General features: G+C 43.3%; 1 protein-coding gene and 1 long non-coding RNA gene across 7 annotated transcripts in view; one reads left to right on the plus strand and one right to left on the minus strand.

The window, feature by feature from the left end:
• Positions 1–23,963, minus strand: LOC115657761. Of its 6 annotated transcripts, XR_004002048.1 has the most exons (7): positions 23,814–23,963; positions 23,025–23,294; positions 15,935–16,208; positions 14,714–15,364; positions 9,622–9,678; positions 2,819–2,944; positions 1–2,631 (listed from the first exon to the last, which is right to left on the minus strand). It is a non-coding gene; the product is annotated as an uncharacterized LOC115657761 (long non-coding RNA). The 6 variants fall into 6 exon arrangements; XR_004002044.1 differs by lacking the exon at positions 9,622–9,678 and having other exon boundaries at positions 14,282–15,364; positions 15,935–16,140; XR_004002047.1 differs by lacking the exon at positions 9,622–9,678 and having other exon boundaries at positions 14,282–15,364; positions 15,935–16,143.
• The window catches only part of TSPAN7 (tetraspanin 7), a 186,620-nt gene that overhangs the window by 57,714 nt on the left and 104,840 nt on the right, over positions 1–24,066 (plus strand). The gene's annotated exons all lie outside the window — the stretch shown is intronic.

The following is a 24,066-nucleotide window of genomic DNA, read 5'->3' on the forward strand; positions in this document are numbered from 1 at the left end:
GGAGTCAATTCAAACAGTGTGGGAGGATGCGGGAGGAGGGGGGGAGAAGGAAGAGGTTTTTACTCCTCCCCTTCATATCCAGCCCAGTCCAGGCAGACATCACCTTAGTTCTCCCTCTTTTAGGGAAAATGCGGGTGGCATCTGACCCACCAAAAATAAAATAAATACCTCCCTCCTCATCTGACCCCCTAAGTGCTTCCGCACACTGTCGCAAGGAGTGCTAACATGGGTGGCCACTGCTGCAAGTGTGGTCCCTCTCAACCTAAAGTCCCATAGCCTAAGGGCTTCTCCCTACAAACAAGCAAACAAACAAATAGAATAAGGTAGTGAGATACTAAGCTGGTTCATGCATTTATATAGGGCTTTGGTCCTTGACATCAGCCAGGCAGATCATTTCCCGGCTATCTTAATGATTCAATGTGAAACTTTATGGAAAGCTGAGAGTCTGTGGAGTCATTGGGAAAGTGGGTTTGCCATCCTGGCTCTTGCCTGACATTATAGAAAGGAATACAGGTCATATGGCAAGTTGGGATTGGCCCTGATGTACAGTAGGAGAAAATACAACTTTGCACATGGTAGGCAGAACAAGTGCATGGTGCTGAGGCATTAGGTCAGTAGCTGTTCTCTGTGGCCTCAGAGCTATATGCAAGACTCCCAAATAGCCCTGTCTGGAGTAAGATTGCTGGCTGGTTCTAGGTTCTTTCAGTTTGGGAACAAATAGCTACCTACAGCTTTGGTCAAGATGAAATTACTGGGCATTGTCCAGGAGGAGTACCCTGTGAACTGTGCAGGCATCATAGGATGGCCTTCTCCCAATCTCAAGCAACCAATGGAATGCCAGGCAGGGCTGGTTTTAGGGCTGGGCTAGCCGGGTGGTTGCCCGTGGTTCCAACTTCCAGGGGACGCTGTGCTGCTGTGGCACTTTTTTTTTTTCCTCTCCACGATCTGATTGGCTGGCCACTTTTTAAAAATTATTTATTTATTGGTTGCTCAACTGTGTGGTGCAGGGGGCTGGAACACTGAAAACGTTTTGCACCCTGACTGGCAAAACTGCTAAGGCTGCTCCTGTAGGACAGGAATGAAATTGTCCATCTTTTACTTCAGACTGGAGAAATACTACCTGCTCCCCATCCTATTTCTAGCCTCAGAAAAGAGCGAACAGAGTATGACTCCACTTGAAACATCTGAATAAATTCCTAAAGGAGGCATATCTTCTCTTTCCCATTTTACTGTATTACAGATGACAATTTGCCCATTATGCATATGAATGGCAACTTTATTTTTATTTTTATTTTTTGCATTTTCAGTCATCACCATTTGAAATGGCTGGGCCACCCAGGATCTCTTACAGGGCTGTGGTAATATTAAATATTGATTTTTAGGGACAAAGAAATTCACTTTTTCTCTCTTCCTGGACAGTTTTTCTGATCAAGGCTCTGTATGGAGAAAGTTGAAACAAGCACGAATAGTGATATGGTTGTGGGGTATGGTAGGCTCATGATAAACACAGACACATGGTGTGAGGGAAATCCACCATAAATTTGACCTGAGGATGAATACTATCAGATACAAGGTCTCATCTCAGAAGAATGTTAACAGAAGATGAAGTAGCTATAAAAAAAATGATGTCACAGAAATAAAAATCAAGTTCTTGTTGGAGCTTTTTTGGAAATGGTGATCTCATGTACAGATGTGTTTTGATGAATGAGTCCTATCCAGTAACTCCTGTAGTCCTCTCCCTATCTCACTCTATCACATCTGTTGGCAGAGGTCCAAAGTCCCATTGTCTATTCTTTGCCTCCTCAGTTGGTGAAGGCAGAGAATCAGATTTTTTCAAAGAGATCCACCCATTATTGGGCTAAGCAGAGTAGTCCTTATGTCAGATGCCAGCTGGGGATAATAGAGATGGCTCACAGGGGTCCCAATTCAATCCAGGGAATAGGTATGAGAAGGAAAGAGATCACAGCATCCATTGGCTAGAACACAATGATTTTTTTGAAGTCTTGGTGCACTGCTCCTTCCAGTCTTGTATTAGTCATGATGGTCAATGTGTCTGATGAGATTTTCATAAATAAATTACGAAAAACATGATCAGTCCTTCCTCAGAGAGACAATCAACATCTCCTGTCCTGGGCAGAGCAGAGTTTCCTATCTCTATATGCACTGCCCACCAAGGGGAAGATCAGTATCAAGGCTTACATGACAGTAGTTGGATTACACAGAATGGATCCATAAATAACCTCACTCATTGTAAGACAATTTGATAGCCTGGTGATTTGACCTCTTTGCACCTGGAAAGAGCAATAAAGTCCCTGGTGACCCATCTGTATGTCAGGATCTGGAATGCAAATTGATGGAGGATCTCTCTCTCAAAGCTGGGCAATCTCTTTGTATGCCTTCCCACTGGTCCTCAGAATCATACAGATGATTTAAAGATAGCATGGCAGTGATACTATTCATGCATTTCTGGCTGAAAAGATTAAGATTCTCAGGTCTGATTAATCTAGCATCAAAACTTCTGATGTCTCTCTTACAGATGAGTGGTCTGCTATTGCAAAGCCATTTCTCCAGGCAGAATCAGATAGGTTCAAAATGGATACTTGCATGAAGTGATTATTGCTCTCGTGGACCCTAGAAAGAAGTCAACAAATAGTACCTATTTTGCTAACTGGGGCAAAGTCCATAGCTTAACTATCATATTAAACAAGTGAAACATGGCTTGATAACATATGGAAGTGTTCAAGCTAAAGGTCAAGTCTCTAATGTTCTCAGCATGTTCAAGGAAAGGACGTTTTGTATAAAGCCCAACATTAAATACCTCCTTAGGGCAGCAGTCCTGATTTGAGCTCCACAAGGTCATGGACCACAGCCTTGGAACACCATTCTGGTCATTGCAACACTATCCAGATTGAACCTCTGTGGCCGGTGTCATCATTCTTCTGATCTATTAAAATAAACCTCACTATATCAGCCGATCAGATGACTATATGAATTTGGCAGCTTTGTCAGGTGATTTCTGGTATTTTATTTTTTAATTCAGACAAGTGGTCCTTGCCGCTGTCATAGTTCTCATTCCCAAAGTAAATTGAAGAAATATCCTTTCTTCTGACTAGCATCAAAATCCAGTCCTTAGGAGCACTGACAGTCTCATGGCAGAGAAGTCTTTTCTCCTGCAATGAGATCTGCGAAGCCACATGTCCATACATAAATTCAGTAAAGCAACACACAAATTCACCAAGTTTTACGTATAGGACATCCAGGCTTTAGCTAGTGCCACATTTGGCAGAAGCTTTCTCCATACCTCAGTGCCCAGGGGAAGATAGAGGATGTATAATTTAGCTAATTGTGTATATCCATGTTGAAAGGATTGCCTGGAGTAGCACACTGCTCTGAGAATCCCATTTTATTGGCTCTGTGGACCTTAACTTAATAAGTAATAGGAAAATTCATCTATGCTTACTTGAAAATTTTCTTTCTTTAAGTAATAAGGTCCACAGGTCTGGCCTATCCTGGAAACAAGTGAATCATCCAGAATAGAGATGGAAATTGATGGAGAAATTATCCCCATGCCCTGTAGTAGGAGAAATTTTTGTGCTTTTTTTTTCAAAGTATGGTTAATGCAATATGTCATTTAGGAAAGTACAGTGGAATTTTCCTGGCTATGGAAGCTGCATTAATTAGAGGAAACTTCAGGAGGCAGGGCATTCCCCTGCTACCAGTGGCTCTTGGGCCTGGTTCTGCCCCTAAGCTGATTGTAACAGATCTATGGATGTTATTACTCAAAGGAAAGTTTCAGGTAAGCACAGATAAATTTTCCTATTATACAGTTCACATTTGAAACAGGTGTTAGTACAGCATTGCTCTAGTTGTGGATTGCTTCTTCCATAAACACCTGCTTCCATTATCTTTACTGTCAATTATGATTCAGGCACCTATTTTTAAATTGGAGATAACACCACCATATTCACAAGGGCATTTCACTGGTAAATCAGTTCGTATGATGCTTTGAACACAGCATATAAAGGATCCTGTAAATGCTAAGTAGAAGTACTATTTATGATTGTGAGGAAGTAACTGATAAAGTCTGAACTATGCAGAAAGCTAATTAACCATATTAATTAACCCAAACCACCAAGAAATCTTATCTACAGCCAGGTCCTCAGCACAGAATATGCTCTGAGGAGACAATTGGGGATACACACCTTAACACACTTAATACTGCCTTCATCAAACAAGAACAGTCTACCAGAGAAGTAAATTACCTCATGGAACAGATCATCCAAATATCTTGAGGAAATCTGCTTCAACACAGGAAAAAACCTGCTCCGACCGCACACCCTTAGTTGTCACCCACCACGCCACACTGGAACTCATATAGGGTATTGTTAAACAATTACATCTTATACTCAGTGGGGACCACATTCTGAAAGAAATCTTTCCCAAACCCCCTCTTCTAGCTTTCAAGCACCACGCTTCCTACTCTCGCCAAGCTCATCATCAGAAGCTAACTTCCCACAGACCAGGACCCATTTATTCAGTAGCACCAGATCCTGCCAGAACAACAGATGCAAAACCTGCAGACATATCGCCACTGCTGCAATAGTCAGTGCCCTTCCTCCCCCGCAAAAAACTCTTTCAGGATCCATGGGTTCTACACCTGTCAATCACAACATATGGTGGACCTCATCCAGTGCACTAGAAGCCTCAATAACAACATTATGCTCTCAAATGAACTCACAGAAAGATGATAAAATATAAAAACACCACATCACCTGTGAGTGAACACTTTTTACAAAACAGTCATTCTATACCTGACCTATCAGTCCTCATCTTCAAAGGAAACCTGCACAACTCCTTCAAAAGATGAGCCTGGGAGTTTAAATTCATAACTTTGCTAGACACTAAAAATGATGGTCTTCACAAAGATACTGGATTTAGGTCTTATTGCAACAGTCTGTAAACAATTAACCTCCCCCCCCACCTTTTTTTTTTTGGTCTTATACCTGCTGGGTGTTAATGGGCCACTTAACTGCTTTTGCTAAATGATCTATTTCACACTCTGGGGATGTCTACATTACAGTGAAATACCAGCAGCTGGCCCGTGTCAGCTGACTTGAGCTTGTGGGCTTGTGCTGCAGGGCAATAAAATTGCAGTGTAGATGTTCAGATTTGAACTGGAGCCTGGGCTCTGGGACCCTCCCCCATTGTGAGATCCCAGAGCCCGTGCTCCAGCCCGAGCCCGGACATCTGCACTGCAGTTTTATAGCCTGAGCCCTATGAGCCTGAGTCTGCTGGCACGGGTCGTGGGTGTGTCATCGCAGTGTAGAGTTGGGAGTTTCAGCCTTAATTCTGAATTTTGAATCTATCTTTCTTTCACGTTTTTTATATACAACCATTATAGTGCGTTCACATCGGTGAAGTGCTGAGCTAAAACTAAAATATATCCTGAAACATACACCACTCCTACTCATAATAAGCCAGGCAGGTTTAATGTTTCAGTAAGAACACAACATGACCTACTCCCCAGTGTCAGTGTCCTTAATTGTGTTAGGGAAACAGTTTCAGAGGTATGGGCCTAGTTTGACTATTAAAAAAAATGTGCAGATATCCCTTTTGTGTAAAGCTCAGTAAGGACCCTGGAGCATGTTGGAAGGTTATGCCTCTAGTGAAGGCAGGGACACATCCACCACCTCATATATTAGGAGAATTTTTAAATTCAGCTGAAATCTCACGTGACTGATGTAAAGATTTCCCCCGGTGACCTGAACTATTGATCTGAAGTGAGTTAGTGCTGTAGCTGCTCATTTCTGGAAAAGTTGTATTTTAAGCAATTAAATGTTCTAATAAATTGCACGAATCCTGCCAATATGTAACAAAGGCACAAAAGACTTAAGAATCAAAGTTTACCCCAAGGTTGTATATTTTAGTAGCTAACTATATAATATGCGCCTTCAAAATCTGTAAAGGATTCTGTTCCTTTCAAAAAGCAATGGGGTCTGACCAAAATAGTGTGTGGCTTCTCAGAATTTAACTCTACAGCTGTCCATATCGGAATTTGCTTCTCTGGGTTTAACTGAAACAGAAAATTAAACTGGTGCATTATTAGCATAATAATGACAACTGAAATTTTGTCTAAAGAGCTGGTAGCCGCACTGCATACTTCCATCTTTGGTAAGTCTCAGAGTCCTAGTAAAATGGTGCTTCCCACTCAGCACATTAACTGACCAAAAAACTAAATGGCAACAGAATCTATTGATTTAATTTACAGGCAAACAGTGGTTGGTGTTACAAAGGTATTAATTGGTGTATGCAATCTTATTGCCTAATGTTGAAGCTATATCTTTAAAATTTAGTTTGCTATAGTTGAGTGCTCTCAAACTTGATGCATGTAACAAACTATAAGATTAGTTAATGTTTTTAAGTGTTTACCTTTTGAGAGCCTGTTTCCTCCAAACTGTCTAATCTAGTCCTACTCAGTGTCTACAGTCTTGTCTAGTATTTTGCGGTAATTCTCCCATGGTTGCATTATCATCTGTGCGGCTGTACTAGTAGTAGCAGTGGTAGGAGCACTTCTGTACACAGGGTGCTAGAGATTTATTTTTTTTAACACTATGTCCTCTCACTCTGCTTAGATCTGATCTAGATGATACTGTGCCAAGTTAATACTGGCACTTCTACTGTTATTACTATGGTGGACATATAACAGTGAAAGATTTCCCACAGAGTGCTCATGTAGAGAGCCTACGTGTCTGGAAATCTTACTTCCAGGCAACCCTCATCCAGAGAAGTCAGTCATTCATAAACCTAAAGATGCCAATAACTGGTAGAAACTAAATCTAAATATGGCCCGTTGTCTTGGTTTGAAATTTTAAGTAGTTTAGATATTGAGTGCCAGCTGGCCCCCTCCCTCACACTCCAAACTCTGAAGGGTGAGACAATGGAATTTGGAAATGTCTGATATCCAAAGGCCCTGTTAGAAATGGACCTGTGTTAAGGGGGGCACTATCTACTTGAAAGCTAGTTCATTTCCAGAGTGAGTTCAGAGTGGTTTTAGGTGCTTCATCTGCCCCTGTCCTTTGCCAATGTTTGTGCTTTTTAGAATAGAACTTTCCCATTATTTTAAAATAAATCTTCCTTTGCTCTCTATGCTACAGGTCTTTGATGCAGCAGAAGGGGAAAGAGGGAACCTGAGTGTATGCACGGTGCTGTCCAATGCACAAAGTAAAAATAATCCCTGAAAAATCGATGATCTAATCTTAGGTGTTACTTGTAACAGCAGTAGATGTCTGCAGTGATGCAATGGTTAGACCTCTGCAGTGAAGACTGTAATGAGAAGTGTGGCATAGGGGATGGCTGGGTTTTTATTCTTAATGACCGTGATACTTACAGTACACAAGTAGTTACAGCGACTTTGATCACATTGGCTTTAGGTGCCATTGCCATCCCTAATGCTAGGTAGACATGTGGCTTGCATTAAATGGAAAGTCGATTGGAAAGTAGCTGAGTCCATGATGTGACTGGGTACTTCATACAGAGCTGTATTTTTTTTCTCTTTTTTCCTCCCATTTCCCTCCCTTATGGCCTTCTGAAATTGACTTAGCACTGCCTAGATTTGGTTTGAGTTTAGTCTCTACCTCCAACCATCTAAGCTCTCTATCATCCTGAGGTAGTATTGATCACATAACCATTAGAAATATTGGTGGAGCAGTCCTGCCCCAGTATTAGTTTTGTGGTATGGTCCTGATATACCTGGACTGGAAGACTGCCCTCCCATTTCTACACACCCTGTGTGCTGTGTCAAATAAGACTAAAACCTTGCTAAGACTGTACCGGGGAAACATAAGGAACTGTTAATGGATAGGAACTCACTAGCTACACACCACACTTTGTAGTAAATCATTTCATAGTTCAGGCTAGTGGGCTGGAATATTTCCAAAAGTGAACCGTTATCAGAACATCTCCATAAATCACTGCTAATCATGAGAAGGAAAGTCTCTGGGAAGGATAAAATGCCAATAAACATATTTTAAGAGGTGGAAATTGGTATTACTGCTTCTTTCAATAATCTTGACTCACTGTAGACCAGTACTCTGTCTGTGGGAAGTCCTTACTTCCTTCAGATTAGAGATAACAGTTTGAGTAGGTAATAATTTCACTGTACTCTCATGATTGTAATCGATCCTGCATTTTGGTCGAATATCAGCAATGGCAAATAGAGAGGAATAATATATTTATAACCTGCTTTTTCCTCACCCCCAAAATAACACATGTAAAGGGTTTAGGACCTTGAAATTCAACAACTAAACTAGGTGCCAGCTGTCTTATGTAAAATCATGTACAACTGCTGCCCTTTACAGCAAGGGCTTCACAGAAGTGCCCTGCCAACTTCAACAGCTGTGGACGTGCTTTCTCTGGCAAATGCACTTCAAACAGGTTCATTTCAAGGATAGACAAGTACTGTTACAGCCAGATGTACTAACTCGGTGCTTCATGAAAAACCTGCAATCTTGTTTGTCAATATCCACTGACAGAGAAGTTCAATTACTAAGACCTGGGACTAGAAGTAGAAATCGGCTGCTGTTTTTGGATATGTGTGATGTATAGCTGGAGAGAGAGAGAGGTTGTCAGTCTGATTTATTTCCTACACAGCCTTCAGTAATTAAGTAGTGATTATGAAATTTAAGCCCATGAAAGCTTGTCATTTTTAGAATCCCGTTGGTGAATTTGTGGTAGAACTGTCTCTCTTCACACAGGCCCTTCAGCAGGGTCATGATAATGAAACCAGTTCTATAATTAGCTGGGTGGCAGAGTATAACTCTTTGCTTCTGTCTGGGAGATGGAATACTTAAAGTAGCCACATGCAAGTAGAGGTGAGGTGTGTGAGGTTTTTTTTTAAATTACTTCAATATTTTCGTTGTGACAGATATTGCAACTGCGTGTTGTGTCTCTGTGGGGAACATATTATATTAAGTTTATGTATAGGCTTGGCAGAATTTTATTTTGTCTTTTATAGTTTCATTGGTTGTATCTATTTATTTTTAAGAAACTTTTCCCCCCATTTTTTGTCCATTTAAAATTTTCCTGGTTGTGGGAAATTCTGAGGGGGGTCAGACAATTATTTAATGACAGTAGACATTGAGATTCAAAAAATTAAAGCTTTATCACCATTCTTCTTCTTTTACCATTTGCAGTCCTTGCTGAGCCACCTGACAGCAGCTTCATCAGCAGAATGAAGGGCCCCAAGGCCACCATGAAATCTAGTCAGTTTAATGATTTATAACCATTAAAACACAAGCTGTCAACATCAAATGTCAAAATAAACAAAGCAAATATCTTTAAATCAAACTCTGTTAAGTTCTAGGGCAGCATTTTTCTTTCTTTTCCCATCTGTAAATTTAGATTATTATTAATGGGAATATTTTTTCATTGGTTTCTGTGTATGCTGAAATTAACATTTACTGATATTTACAAATAAAAATCAAATTCTTCCAAGCCTATTTATGTATCACTGTGGGCCAGGGATGGTGTGTGTGTGTGTGTGTTCTAGTCCATTGGGGGAGGATTACCACAGCTCCTCCAGGAACTAAAACTAGTGGGGGGTTTTGAAGGTGAATCACTCACCTTGTAAACACCTACAGGGAGGTTTTCACATTCTGGTTCAAACTGGGTCTCCAAAGTCTAGGAAAACAAAGAAAGGGCTTTTGGTTTATAAAAGCTGTGTTTTTAAACTGACTCAGTGCCACCTTCCAATCCAGCAAACAGACAGGACCTCTTACCCAAAGGAGGGCCCCAATCCTTGTGGAAGGGTTGGAAGGTCAAGTCTTTGGCCTAGGTCATCCTATGGTGGATGACCTCTGGTAAACTTTTAGCCTGTGTATAGGAACTTTTATTGTTTTTATGTTTATTCTGCAATGGTTTAACCTTAAGAATAAACTTGCTTGCTCAGAAGGAGCTGTGTGTAACTTGTAACTACTGGCAGCACACTGTTCATAGCTCTCCCAGAGAAAGTCACTGTCTTGTACTAAAACAAGGAACTAGATAGAGTTCAGAGAGGATTTTGCAAATGTTATTAATAGAGGGGACAACCTGACTGGCACAAGACAATGGCCATAGGAAGAAACGGGCATCAAATAATGAAACTACAATACTAGCATCTGCTACATATCTGGAAGAGTATCCCAGAAGGGCCAAAGTCTAACTATGAAATTTGAGGACAAATGTTGCTCAGTATTGTACTGTAGTGAAAATGTACCTGGCATATTATTGTACTATTCTACTCTAAATTTGTTGCAGTATTCATAACACGTAACGGTCAGGTACATCACTTCCTGGAGAACTTCATTTTGCAGAAATTACCTGTGGTTTTGGCTGTGGTGTTTTTTTTTTAGGGGAATATTAAAAAAGATGTGCCTGTCTCATTTATGGAACCCTTTGATTCTGAAGTCTTTCAATATAGTTCACCGTACTGTGCTGTGTACTTTATGTAACGTTCCATACATAGTGTCTTGCTCATCCAATAGTGCTTCTGAAGCATTGGTTACCACACAGAATCCCTGTTTTACTAACTAATCGGGGAGTGAGGAGCTGTTTAAAATAAAAAAAGTTCATAAAATTGAACATGTCAAAATTGCAGCAGATACTTCCATTTATGCATTGTATGGAGAATGGCATGGCTTTCTTCTAGTCCTTCAAACCATTCAAAGCAATTTCCCATGCACTGAGGACATCAGAATGTGAAGGGATGTCAACTTGTTCTTCAGCATCACTTTCGTTGTATGGGTCCTCACTGGGAAAAAAATGGCTTGACTAACTGGTCAGTAACAAGATTGCTGTTCATAAAATCAAGTTCTTCTGTAAATGCTTTTGTGGTCTGTATTGTAGGCAGCACGCCGAAGCATCACATCTCCTGTCGTCATTGCCTCAGAGAGGGGTTAGGATGAAAACTGTAGCTCTATTTTAACTGTAATTGGCACCCAGGTCTGTTACTCACATAACTGCTGATCTCTTATATTCAACACACATGCTCGGGGTAGAAAAGTTTGTTCCGTTCGATTGAATTACTGATATCCATTGTTCCAACTTCTGACTCACAATTGGGCTTTCCAGGACATCAGCTATATTTCCAACTCATATTTCTCTTCCATCAGATGCTGGTACAGTGGTATGAGGAATTTTGCACTGTCTGTGCTGAAGCGTGCATGCTGACAATTGATATTTCTAGTACAACTTGTAAATTCTAATAAACCATAAAAAGTGTGTGCGTGCATTTGTATATGCATATAAAATCGCACACCATGTGGAACTTATATTTGTGATAATTGGTCACACATCACTGACCATGTAACCTGCCTTTTGCCTGCTAATATACCTCTCCAGGGCTCATTTGAACACCCTGCAGAGCTTCAAACAGCAGCCATTTTTTTGTATCAACCTCCAGATAAATGTTTCTTCTCCTTGACTTCCAAATGCCAATACCCAAGGCCTATGATGGGCAAGATTCAGTCCTCAGCCTATGACAGGTTCTCTAGATACAGTTATGTAACCACTTAGAAGTATGTTATCAGGATGTTTCCTGTATGTTAGAAATGTACTAAATGACCATTATACTGTTGGAAAAGGGAGATTCCCAGCTTCCCAGTGTGACCTAGTGCACTTACCTCTAACTTTTGTGAGAACCTGAAATATCTGACTTTAAGGTCATTACATTTTCATGTGAAGAAAAGCTATTTAGGTCATTCTGAGAGAGTTTTCTAGCATCCACTGCACTCTGTACAGTAGAAATCATGGGGAAGGATAAAAATAATTCCCAGTAATGCTTTTTTTTAAGATCTCTAAAATATTCCTAAAATATTTGTTTTTCAATGTATGTGGCACGCATAAAACACATGGTGGCATGTTGTTGCATAAAAAATGTATTGGCATTTGGCTGAGATTGACCTACATAACCCAATCGTGGCCTCGCCACTTGGGAGTAATGTTGCATTTCAAACTGTGAAGAAAATACCTTTAATAGGCAGCCAGTTTAAAGCAAGCTAAGGAAGTCCTTCACACAACACACATTCAATTTGTGGAAGTTGTTGCCAGGGGATGTTGTAAAGGCCAAAAGTGTAACTGGGTTCAAAAAAGAATTAGATAAATTGATGGAAGATAGGCCCATCAGTGGCTTTAGCCAAGATTGTCAGGGACACAACCCCCATGCTTTGGGTGTCCCTAAACCTCCGACTGCCAGAAGCTGGGACTGTATGACGGGATAGATCACTTGATACTTGCCCTGATCTGTTCATTCCCTCTGAAGCATGTGGCAGTGACCACTGTCAGAAAACAGGGTATGGGGCTAGATGGACCATTGGTCTGACCCAATATGGCCAGTCTTATATTCTTTGCTGTCCTGTATTTCCTGTCTGTATAATATAATCACAAACCATTCTATAGTACTTTGTTATCTCTTAAACTGAACAGGAGAGAAATAGTTGGGTGGGTAAACAGTCATTTGTCCCATCACTTCGTCCATCAATAGCATGGGATTTGGAAAGAGAAAGATGTTGTGTTTGCTGTCAGCAAAAATTATAATTAAGGGGTATAAGTTAATGGCATATGTAGTGATAGTCAGTGATGGATCTGCACAAGGCAGGGTTGAACTTGGACATTTCTGAGCAGTGTGCCTTTTAAGATGTTGTATTAACATGGGATTTTTCTTCTAAATATCCAGCTTCAGAAAGACAAGGTGGGTGAGGTCATATCTTTTATTGGACCAACTTCTGTTGATGAGAGGGAGACAAGCTTTCAAGTCACACAGAACTCTTCTTCACAGCTAAAGGCAAGGTGGAACAGATTGTGTAACTGTTTGGTTTGTAAGCATGTCTCTTTTGCCAACAGAAGTTATCACCTCATCCACCTTGTCTTTCTAATATCCTGGGACTGGCATGTCTACAGTGACACTGCATACAGCTTCAGAAAAGCATGCTAGTTTTTTCTGCATAGTTTCAAATATGAATTTTAATAAAATCTGTTGCTTCTTTGAGGGTGCAAGCAACAGAGCATGTCAGATATTTGTGCTGTGATAAGTTGTGCAATATGCAGCATATAAGGTTGGTAATTCAGGCTTCGCTTCCATAGAGATGGCGTTTGTTAATATTGATCTGCTATCTATCCCTAGTAATAGCATCTTTTGAGTTAAGACAACTGCAACAAAATTTTCTCAATTGCCATCTGACATCTGCTGGCAGAACAAGGTAACACGTTGCATGTGATTAAGGATTTTACCAAGGGAATTTACAGGCACCCGATTTTGAAGCTTGAGTGACTTAGGATCAAAACCATCTTGGCTCATAACACAATACCTTGGAATGGCTTTGCTCCTGAAACAAAGTCACCACCCCACATAGAGAGGGTCTAAACAGGCCACAGCTCTCCTACCACCCTTTGTTCATGAATTTAACTCTAGGAATTAAATGTTTGGCTTGGATTACACAGTTTGTGTGCATCTCAGATTGAACATGCTGTCAGTGAAATTTCATTAGGACTTTCTTGGCTTGTAGGAAAATCAGTCTGATGATATGTTTCAGAATGGGTGAGGGCAAGGTTGTTTTTCTTCAGAGATTTCCTACCCTCAACCAATTAAAGTCCCAGAGGTTTGCTAGTCAGCGCTGACAAAATGGCTGTTGCAGTAAGTCTGGAAACAAGATTACACGGTCACCGTTCTCTGTAAAAGGAATTATTTGCCTTTGCTATTAAGAGCTGACTCTTTTCCATTCCAGTCCTCTGCCCTGCCGGCTTGCCTTTGCTGAATAAAATCAGACTGGGAGCAATACATATAAAATAGATATTAAAGGCACCTGTTTGTGTCACAGCTGCAGCAGCACAAGAGCACATTGCAATTCTACCTCAGAGGCTGGAGCGTTGTGTGGCTGCTGAACATGTAAACAAAGTCCCATTGATATTCAAGGCATCCTAGTGCAGGATCTCTAACAAATGAGGCTATTCTTCAGTGAAGAACAACTCTGCACTGCCTGTGTAATAACAAAAATAGATAGCTTCTAGGCTGTTAATGGACATGCACATCAGAGGGGAGTTTGCCTCTAAGTTATTTGTTTTCTATTGTCTGCTTCCCCCTGGAATTTACGATGAGAAGATATCAACTGATGAAAATAATGAGGCATCAGTGGGAATGTTAACGTAGACAGTGCTTATTTTGTATGAATTTACATTCCTATTTCAGTTGGTTTCTTTAAGCAATGCACTTGAAACTAAAAACTTATCTTTCCAAGCTAAAGATACTAACCCAACATCCCATCTGGTGAAAATGAAGTAACCAGACCCTCTCAGGTGGTTTGCTGCAGTCAAGGGTTAAAGTAACTGATTTTTTTTTCAGGAATATTGGTGGATTACTTCAGTATTATTTCCCTCCCTAATCTCCAGCAGTAGAATAAAGATCCTGCCATATGACATCTACAACTGTGATTTTGTAGCTTGTTAGTGGCATAGTTAAACTGACTGGTTTCAAGAAAGAGAGTTTGATTTGTGTCCTTGCGGAAGTATTTCTGACATAACAACTGTGTTCTTGCATCTGCATCTACCACGCTGCCTAACCAGTTTTTATGAATGCATTGTGGGATGTTCTCAGCAGCTGTCTTCACCAAGGTCTATGGGTATCTTTATTTTATTTTTTCCCAGATCCCATTCCCTTTCTGCCTAGGAGTGTAGGAGTTCTTACACAGATTCCATAGTCCTCAAACACAGTTGCCATTTATGTATCACAATGACTTTCCTGGCATGCCAGATTGCCACATCCTCCAGCTTATAAAGTTTGCAGCTTGACAGCCTGGAAGCAGGGCAGGGCGGAAATGGTAACAGTTCCCAGAGATCCTGAAAAAGAAGCAGAGGCAAATGCAGAGGTTTCTCTCCATCTGTACTGCAGAACGGAACTGCAAATAAAGCAGACTGTGGGCCATGCCAGGCTCAGCTGGTGGAACAACATTGTGGCTATCAGGAGTGGCAGGGTCTGGCTGAGACACTTGCAGAGGCCCACACCTACATTTTGTTTTTGGTGTGTGGAGCTGGCAGCTGGCTTGCAGCAGAAAACAAGCCCTTGGAGAGCTGCTGTCTCTGTGGATGAGAGCATTGCCATGGCACTCTGGAAAGTGGCCATGAATACAGACTGCTCCTCCTGACAGCTTTCTTGTGTGGGGAAGATCCTAGCAGGGGATGCTCAGCTTCACTGCTGTGCACAGCTCCAGTGATTGCTGCTGACCCATGGGATCAAAGTTACCTGTGTCCCTGAAATAACGGAGAGCTCTGCATTCTGCTGAGGTTCCTCAAGAGTGCTGGGGCTATTGCTAGGAGACATCACAATTCTTTACTCCCTCTAAATAGGCCAGAAAGTGCTGTCACCATAAGTAGGGCCCTACAACATTCACAGCCATGAAAAACATGTCACAGACCATGAAATCTGGTCTCCTGCTGTGAAATCTGGTCTTTTGTGTACTTTTACCCTCTACAATACAGATTTCACAGGCGAGATCAGCGTTTCTCAAGTTGGGGGGTCCTGACCCAAAAGGGGGAGGGGGAGACATCACAAGGTTATTTTAGGGAGGATCGTGGTATTGCTACCTTTACTTCTGCGCTGCCTTTAGAGCTGGGCGGCCAGAGAGTGGCAGCTGTTGGCTGGGCGCCCAGCTCTGAAGGCAGCCGCCACCACCACCAGCAGCGCAGAAGTAAGAGTAGCAGTACGGCAATCCCCTCACAATAACCTTGTGACCACCCCACAATTCTTTTTTGGGTCAGGACCCCTACAGTTACAACACCCTGAAATTTCAGATTTAAATAGCTGAAATCAGGAAATTTATGACTTTTAAAATCCTATGACTGTGAAATTATTCAAAATGGACAGTGAATTTTGGTAGGGCACTAAATAGACGTGAACATGGACTGGTACCTGGCAAGGTTCATGATGTCAACATACTTTTAAAAAAACTCCTGCTTGTGCAGGGACAGATAAGGATACAGTTCTCCAACACTGCAGGAATATCAGTAGCGTTTCTGTGCCAGTTGTTTTATCTCAGAGAACAGCCCTTCCTCTTTTTGCTGCTCCCGCTGATGGCGCCATGCCCTGACTATGCGGGCAAGACTCTTCCAGTGGAGCTGCTGGGGCAGAGAAAGAGGCAGCAAGGTAGCTTGAGTTCGTTAGAATGCCGTTTGCCTTGAAAGTGCTTTGGAAAGATATATAAAAGAAATCATTTGATGGAGACGTGCACAACCATCCCATGCCATAATCAGCCAGTATTCCTGTCCTACCACTTCTGGCACCATCGAAGGAAAAATTATTTGAATCTAGATCTATTTAAAATTTCCCCTCAAATACATTATTTTACATGTTGAGCTTACCTAGGCTGTCACTCTCTGTGTATTTAACAAATAATACTCCCTCCCTGGTGTTTGCTGCCCAAACACTCCTGCAAATAGCATGCTCTTTAGTGTGCTTTCTTGCATACCTGAAAAGTGGTGAATGTGGATTGCCACCTAAGAAACCTGACATACATGGATCTACCAGCCATCCAGGACTGCCCATGCAAGGGAGCCCACTAGGTCTGACGACATTGCAGCCTAAGGAAAAGAGCCTTCCCTTCTCCTTGCCTCCTCCAACCTCTGCTTATCTCCCCTGATTAGCTGAGACAGATTTAGAAAGTTTGGGTTATGTGAATTTTTAGTCAGCAGGACCAAAACACCTGGGTCAGCCAGTTTGAAGTTAGCAGACTGGCAAAATGAATGATTTCATTGTACCCACTAACATCCTCTTTTACTGTCCCTTGTGAACATCTGTGGTGATGGTGCCACAACCTCCTCTCTTGGCAGTCTTTTCCAGTGCCCATTGGTTTTACTATTTGAAGACTATTTTCTATATTTAAGCAAAACTTTACCTTGCTTTAGTTTGACTATTCCACCACATCCTATCATATGACAAGACTGGGAAGTAATTCCCTTTCTTCTTATAATGTTATCTTGCAAATATTGGCAGACTCTGATTTCTGTCCTCCCCTGAGCCTACTCTTTTTAGACCCTTGGCTTTCAATCTTTCCAGACTACTGTACCCCTTTCAGGAGTCTGATTTGTCTTGCATGCCCCCAAGTTACACCTCACTTAAAAACTACTCGCTTACACAACCAGAAATAAAAATACAAAGGTGTCACAGCACACTATTGCTGAAAAATTGCTTACTTTCTCCTTTTTACCATATAATTATAAAATAAATCAATTGGAATATAAATATTGTACTTACATTTTAGGGTATGGTATATAGAGCAGGATAAACAAGTCATTGTATGAAAGTTTAGTTTGAACTGACTTCGCTAGTGCTTTTTATGTAGCCTGTTGTAAAACTAGGCAAATATCTAGCTGAGTTGATATACCCCCGGAAGATCTCTGCGCACCTCCCAGGGGCATGAATACCCCTGGTTTGAGAACTACTGCTTTGGACTACTCTGTACATGTCCCTGCCTAATACTCTCTCCTGTCTTATCCTCATCGTTTTCTTACTGTTCAATAGGTTGTCTGTTTTTTTAACCAAATTTGAAAAAATATGGAGTCTGTCTGTGGTGTGGATGCCGGCAGCCTGGATTCCACATGAGGAGTCTATTATAGCTTATTGTGTAAAGAAAGATTGCCTGAACTATACATTTTCATTCATGTTTTTTCCTTGTAAAAGGAAACTCAATCTGGTTTTTGTTTTTTTCTTTAACAAAAGCTTAGATTCCGAAGCACAAAATGGATCTCTCCAGAGGCAGAGGCAGCGTATGAGCTTGCTGAGCTGCCACTGCCCTCTTCCTTTCCTGGCCCTTATGTGAGATGTGACCTGCCCCATTTAATCTCAGTTGAGTATTAACACGAAAGCCCAATCAGGATGACTTAATCTCCACACAGATGACTATAGTTTACTGCTCATCACAGCACAGGCAATCATATTATAAAGCTCTGCACAGCCTATGAAGAGGGGCATTGTCAGTGAGAGGAGTTTGGGTCATGGCCCGAGCTTGGGAAGAATCCCATCACTGATTCTCTCCCCCCCCCCTTAATTTAGCCCCGTCCAGGCTAATAACGTCTCTTTCCATTTAGAGACCAATCAGCTCTCTGATAACCATCAGTGGTGCACAGAACAGGATTTGAGACTCACTAAGAGAGCAAAATTGCCCAAAGTGAGCCAGCATTGATTGCTTTTTGCATAGCCCTGGGGAAGTGAGTTTGTTGACTGCTGCTGTAGAGCCAGGATGTGTTTTGTGGCTTATGCAAGCTGTGCTTTTTATTGTCTTTGTAGAAGTAGGCTGTGTCTAAATCCTTCATTCAGAACCCAATTAAATTATAACTGCTAAAGGAGGTCGAGTTTGGGATCTTGGTCTTCACCATCCTTTTGAAGGCAGACATTTCACTGAGCACATGCTAGGAAGGCCTGAATTCTAGTCTTAGCTTTGCTGTTGACTTGCAGTGTGAACTTCGTTACTCTGTCAGTTTCCCCATCTGGAAAATGGGGCTGTAAGCCGGTTGTGTCGGGGCTTGTCCCCCTCAGGCGCGGCGGGGAGCCAGGGCGCCTCCTTACGCACTGCAGTCCGGGTCGGCTTAGCCCCTCGGCAGGTGTTGAGCGGGGTATAAGGTCTGTAAACAGGGTAGAGCCCCGGCCCTCTAGCCGGGGTCGGGGCTCTCAAAGTCAATAAGCCCCGGCCCTTGGACAGGGCGGGCAGCAATAGTTCAGGCTCAGGCCTCCAGCGGGGCTGAACAAACACAGTATCAGGCCAGGCCCTTGGACAGGCTGGGCAGTAATAGTTCTGGCTCAGGCCCCTAGCAGGGGCAGAGCAAACACAGTATCAGCCCAGGTCCTTGGACAGGCCGGGCAGTAATAGTTCAGGTTCAGGCCCCTAGCAGGGGCTGAGCAAACACAGTATCAGCTCGGGCCCTTGGCTCGGGCGGGGCACCAAACACAAGTCTAGTTAACTCTGGCCCTTTGGGTCAGGGCAGAGCAGTGGCAATAGGCGGGAAGAGGGGGAGTCTGCCACCCGGTTACGGGTGGCAGGGGGAACGCAGGCCCTCCCACTCCACTGCGTTCCAGCCCGGGGCCCTAGCAGCGGTTAAGACCCGCTGCGATCAGTGGGGATCCTGGCCGCAACACACTGACATGGGTTCGGGCTCTTCAGGAGCCAAACCAGGGTCGGCTACCCCTGGGCCACTTCCGACCTCCCCCTCTCTGGGTACCTGGTCCTTGCTGGCATCGTCTGGGGGGTCCCAGGCCATGGGCTCCTCCGGGTACCGGTCGTGGGGAAGCTCAGGCCACTCCTCGGGGTATCGGGCACACGGCAGGTCAGGCCGACGTTCCTCCGGGTACCGGGTCTGAGGCATGTCCAGCCAGCGCTCCTCTGGGTAGTGGGAGCGAGGCAGGTCTGGGCAGCGCTCCTCTGGGTAGTGGGCATGGGGCAGGTCAGCCCAGCGCTCCTCGGGGTAGTGGGCGCGGGGAAGGTCCGGCCCGGCGGGAGCCCGGGCACCAGTGTCTGTCCTCTCCGGCAGCCTGCTCCCAACTGAGCGCTGGGGCCAGGCTTTTATACTTCCTGTCCCGCCCCTTGACTTCCGGGGGGCGGGGACAGGCCGTGCTGACTCCGCCCACTGAGGCACCTGCTCTGGCTCGTCCCCCTCAGGCACGGCGGGGAGCCAGTGCGCCTCCTTACAGGGGCTAATAATACTTAGTTCACAAAGCAGTTGTGAGGATTAATCAATGTTGTACAGAGCTTTCAATATGTAAATACTACACACTATCACGTACCTGACTTAGGCTTTTGTACTGCCTCCCCTAACCATAGTATCTGCGTGCCTTCTATGTAAAACAGGTTGACATTGTGGACTTCTGTGGACTCATGGAGTCTCTGGCTCTTCTCCCTTTTTGGTTTATAGAAATTCTGTTTGGTATAGGGATTGTTAGAGGTCCTTGCCCCACCAGTGAAACACCTGTGATATGCCCCGTCCAGTGGGTCTCCTTTTTCTGGGGAAAGATGGGTGGTGCAGGAAGCTGGCTATGTTAGTATAGAGTTCCCCTGAAGAGAAGAAATTTGCTATTCGCCATCTCTGGATACATTCCTGGAGGTTAAGTCCATTAATGGCTATTAGCCAGGATGGGTAAGGAAGGTGTCCCTAGCCTCTGTTTGTCAGAGGGTGGAGATGGATGGCAGGAGAGAGATCACTTAATCATTACCTGTTAGGTTCACTCCCTCTGGGGCACCTGGCATTGGCCACTGTCGGTAGACAGGATGCTGGGCTAGATAGACATTTGGTCTGACCCAGTACAGCTATTCTTATGTGCTGCTTTAAGGCTATTTTGTGCATTATAGCAGTCTGGAGAATCTAAACCTAAATGTAAGTGGTCTTATTATGTTAAGTCATTCTTTGTGCCTACACACCACAGAGAAGCTGGCTTTCAATCAAAGGATGTCGGACCAGTGCTCATGTTCTGCAATACATACCGGTAGTTTAGAGGACAAAATGGTGACATGGTTTAAAGGTGGATTACCAATCTTATCTCTAATCTGCCAGGCTTTCATGGCCTACAAACCAGACCCCCATCTTTATAGGCAGCAGGTTTTGTATGTATGAATACAGGTGGGGTTTGTTTTGTTTTGTTTTTTATAAAAGTCTGATTTTTATTTTATTGTTTGAAAGGGGAAGGTTACCTTATCCTTCATGCTCTCGCCACCTTGAATTTTGTATTGTTAAATAATTAAAAAGGCCGTAAATGTCTCTTACGTTTCAGTTTGTATTATGATAGTAGTAATTGAGGACTTAGGTACGTCAATTTATTTGTGTGTGTGTGTGTGTGTGTGTGTGTGTGTGTGCGTGCGTGTGAGAGAGTGAGAGAGTGAGAGAGTGAGCGTGGAGTGGGAGTGCAGATATGGTTGAAATTCTGTAGTTCGGTGCCATAAAGTAAAGATTGTCTAGACATTTACTCAGTAACTCCAGAAACAAATATAGGTCTTAACAGAAAAAATATTTAATATTATGTAACTCCTGATTGTATTTGTTATAAATGTGCAAGACCATTTCTCTCCACTTTGAGATTTTAAGGAAGGGTAGAGGTAAATATAATCTCTGTGCCAATAGAACTCTCTCCTTATTAAAAAAAATGCAGAAGTAAATAACTAAATTTAGAGCTGTAGCGAAAGGGTATGTTACCGAAATGTCGGGTCCGCCTAGCTGAGAGCCGGTGACACCCAGACAGGGATAAGGAAAAGGTTGCTTTATTCTGCAGAAGAAAGGAGAGTTCTGTACTTGGTACAAAAAACTCTGCTCCATACAAAAACCAAGAATCTTTTATACACACTCACACACAGGCTTCGGTCGTGTTAGCATTTGATTGGTGGTTAGCAAACCCTGCACTTCTGCAGTCTGCTCAGCAAAAACCAGCCTTGGACCGGCTTCAACTGCCTCAAGATTGATAAGGAAAGACAGTTCAAAAGTTCAGGCTACTGTGTCCGTGAGGTGTCCAATTTCTCCTAATGGTTGCCAGCTATTATAAGGCTACTAGCTGTTAGGGGGGGCTGCTAACTGTCACAGTCCCCCCTTCGGGCCTGACAGTCCAAATTGTCAGGCCTGTTACGCAATTTACGATCAAGCTGGAGGGAGAAATATTGTGTTCTCCTACGGACAGTAGAGCCCTTAGTAACAGCACTACACAAGCATTTTGCACATTGCAACATTACCCAAACAACACATAGAAAGAAAAGAAGAAAAATAATCCATTTGACAATTGTGTGTCCGTGAGGTGTCCAATTTCTCCTAATGGTTGCCAGCTATTATAAGGCTACTAGCTGTTAGGGGGGCTGCTAACTGTCACAGCTATGAAAATTTGGCTAGAAAAATTGTAGAGTATTTTGTTACGATTTACAGCTGTTGTTTCCTGTCCCTTCTGTTTTCCTATCTATCTTCCTTGCTTTATCACGCTTCATTTTCTGTGTTCTTGTGCCTCTTTTCTCTCTCTGCCTTTTCCCCTTGCTAATGCAGAAGTTCTTTCCAAGTGGGACTGGCCTGCAGACAGAATTGATGAGGATGGGGTAGTTGGACTCTTTCATTCTGTAGATATTCTAACTTTTCTAGTTTTCTATGCTTCTTCCTCTTTGCTGCTGCCAACACTTCTTTTGGTTGGGTGGCAGCGGGGTAGCTGCAGGAGACTTGGCTGTCAGAGGCCTCTCTAGAGTATTTCTCCATGGCGGATGAGGGTTGAAGAACAGAGTGAAGAAATGTAAGCCTTGTCTACTTGGGGAGTATTCAGAAATCACTGTTCCTGATTAACTCCTGGTGTGGACACATAAGGCTTGTCTTCAATACTGGAGTAAGTCGACCTAAGTTATGTTACTCCAGCTATGTGAATAATGTAACTGGAGCTGGCATAGCTTAGGTTGACTTACCTCAGCATCTTCACAGGTGTGTTCAAGGCAGTATAAGGTCTGGTCTACGCTGGGGGTAGGGTGGGGGATCAGTCTAAGTTATACATCTTCAGCTATGTGAATAACGTAGCTGAAGTCGACATACACCTCTACCCCACTTTAACGCAACCCAATATAACATGGGTTCATGTATAGCGCAGTAGCAGCGGGGCTCGCCGGCGATTTAAAGGGTCTGGGGCTCTGGCTGCTCTGGGGAGCTCGGGGCCCTTTAAATCCTGCCAGAGTCCTGCTGCCCCCACCGCAGGGCTGCGGCAGTGGGGCTCGCCGATGATTTAAAGGGCCCGGGGCTCTGGCTGCTGTGGGGAGCCCAGGACCCTTTATATCCCGCTGGAGCCCTGCCGCCACTACCCCAGGGCTGTGGCAGCGAGGCTGCACCGGCGATTTAAAGGGCCAGGGGCTCCCCACAGCGGCCGGAGCCTGGAGCTCTTTAAATCACCGCCAGAGCCCTGCCCGCCCCACCCTGACATAACGAGGTTTCAGCTATAATGTGGTAGGGATTTTTGGCTCCCCACGACCATGTTATAGCGGGGTAGAGGTGCACTCAGATCTACTCACCGTGGAGTCTCACTGTGGTGAGTCGACTGCTGACACTCCCCGTCGACTCCGCCTGTGCCTCTTGCTCCAGTGGAGTACCAGAATCGACGAGAGAGTGCTTGGCGGTCGATTTATCGCGTCTGGATCGATCGCTGCGGGTAATGTAGACAAGCCTTCAGAAACTGCATAGAAGAAAGTTCTGCAGGAGTATTCAAGCTGTTGTGCTTGTGCCAAGGAACAAATGTAGGATCACAGCCTAGGCCAGGGATAGGCATGTGTGCCAAAAAAACCCTAAACAACAAAAAAAAAAACACATTTCTTTTTGTCATTGGTTGGAGATTGTGTCCTGCTTGTGCATGTTTCTGACATGAATCACACCCTGGCAGCTCATCATGCTACCCCAATAGCTCTTTTGCCTGCGTAGGTACATTCTGATCTCAAAACCATTGCATTTCTTCATCAGGTTTTAGCTTGACAAGAGGTGTATTGTGTTAAGCACGCCTGTTAAACTAAAGATTTGATTTAATTCAGGGCCTTAATACTGTGATCTTAGAAGTGAACTTTTAGTGGAAAGGTAGAATTGAGATCTGACGAAGTCAGACAGAACCTGTTGTTTGGCATAACAACATGATGTCCTATATAAATTGGTATATTGTTTTTCTCCAAACACTTTACCACAATGCAGAATGGCCCATAGACCATCCAATATTAAATGCTGGTTTTAAGAGGATCAAGGAAATTGATTGATTGGTGATGCAAGTGATTGTATGGTGACATGTCATTTTAACATGCTCTGACCCGCTATCTTACCTGTACAGCTAGAGAGGAAGCTTTCTTGCTCTGCTCTGCTTTCAGGTGCTGTTTCCCAGTAAGGCCTGCAGTCCTCGGTGGGGCAGGGCCTGAGTATTCTGGTTGCTTTCTGTCAGCCCAGAGCTGTTTTATAACTGTTTGACAGCGCCCCCAAAGCTAGTTACTCTGATGTAGACTGCTCTTAAAAGATACAGTTGCCTTGGGTGATGTTCATTCAGCTAATGTGCTTTGCTGTGATAAGAGGAAAAACTGT

The sequence above is a fragment of the Gopherus evgoodei genome, chromosome 1 (assembly GCF_007399415.2).
Source record: "Gopherus evgoodei ecotype Sinaloan lineage chromosome 1, rGopEvg1_v1.p, whole genome shotgun sequence".
In the NCBI taxonomy this organism is placed as follows: Eukaryota; Metazoa; Chordata; order Testudines; family Testudinidae; genus Gopherus; species Gopherus evgoodei.